The following is a 1,329-nucleotide window of genomic DNA, read 5'->3' as shown; positions in this document are numbered from 1 at the left end:
ACAACTTCGTCATCCCTTGACTCTGCCTGAAAGGGCCAGTTCCTATTTAAAAGCAAGACGCACGGGGATGCTAAGACATATCAGCCAGCGTTCAGGGGAATAAAATGTTCTTTTCCACTTCAGATGTGTTTTTTTTTTTTTTTTAAGATTAATAGTTTCCAATGCTTAGATTAGAAAAGGCTATACCTTAGTCTGTTGGCCAAAGTGTAAGCAGCGACACACCAACATTTAAAGGCTGATGCTCTTTACCTCTTGTCAGAAAACCTCCAGGATTCCTTCTCACCTAAGTAGCTGGGCAAATCTATACATAAAACATGTCAGCCCCCAAACTGGGCATGGTGGCACTCAGCTGTAGTCTTGGAACCAGGGAGGCTGAGGGAGGAGGATTAGAAGTTCAAGGTCAGCCTCGGGCTTCAGAGAAAATTCCAGTCTTGTATCCTGGCTGGATACAAGAGAAAAAAGAAAAGGAAAACATGTTTGTGGCACACTTATTTGTCATAGCAAAACTGGGGCATAATCTAAATGCTATGCACCCGTTTCACCACTACCCCTAAAGAATTATGCAGCTAAGTCATTTACAGCGCATTACAACACTTCTTTGAAGCTGCTGCGATGAAGTGGAGTTGCAGAGGCTGATTTGTTAAGATGTGTGTGCGATGTTGTTAAGGCCAAGATAAAGTTGTAAAACGGGATAATATGATCCCAGTTTTGGCAAAAATCCAGAGAGTAATATAGAGAGAAATCTGATACACTCATCTTTTCTGCTCAGGGTGGTTTTCCCCCACCACCATCCCTGCAGTAGGAAGAAGAAGCTCAGATGATACAAAAGACTTTCGCTTTTTACATAGTATATGACTATATGATTCATGTATTTTCTGTGAAAATATGCTCTTCTTGAAATTCAAAGAAGTCATACATAATAAAAACTTATATCTAAAAAAAATTTTGAGAGGCTTCAAGGCAAAGAGTTAGCAGCGGTTATTGCTGCTAATAGTTTAAGAACAATCCAGCCTCAAAGAACATGGAAAAGTGATCCCCAAGTTCTAAGATAGGATGATTCGGGTCAGAACAGAAAAAGGGAGGGAACAGGAAGCCCTGACACCAGACCCCATACTCAATGGAGTCTGTATAGTGTGCCTTCCAGGAATGTGTTTGCATAAGGAATTATAAGGGAACTCTTCCTGAGACCTGAGACCAAAATGTGAACAGACTGTAAGACTCTATCAGGGTTCCTCAGGACCATTGGTCTCCTGACACCCATCATCTGGCTGCCACTGAGAACATCAGCCTGGTACCTCAAGGATCCTGCCAAAACAAAGTTCTGCTTGG

Source organism: Peromyscus maniculatus, chromosome 4, assembly GCF_049852395.1.
Source record: "Peromyscus maniculatus bairdii isolate BWxNUB_F1_BW_parent chromosome 4, HU_Pman_BW_mat_3.1, whole genome shotgun sequence".
Taxonomy (NCBI): Eukaryota; Metazoa; Chordata; class Mammalia; order Rodentia; family Cricetidae; genus Peromyscus; species Peromyscus maniculatus.
This window is presented reverse-complemented; position numbering follows the sequence as displayed.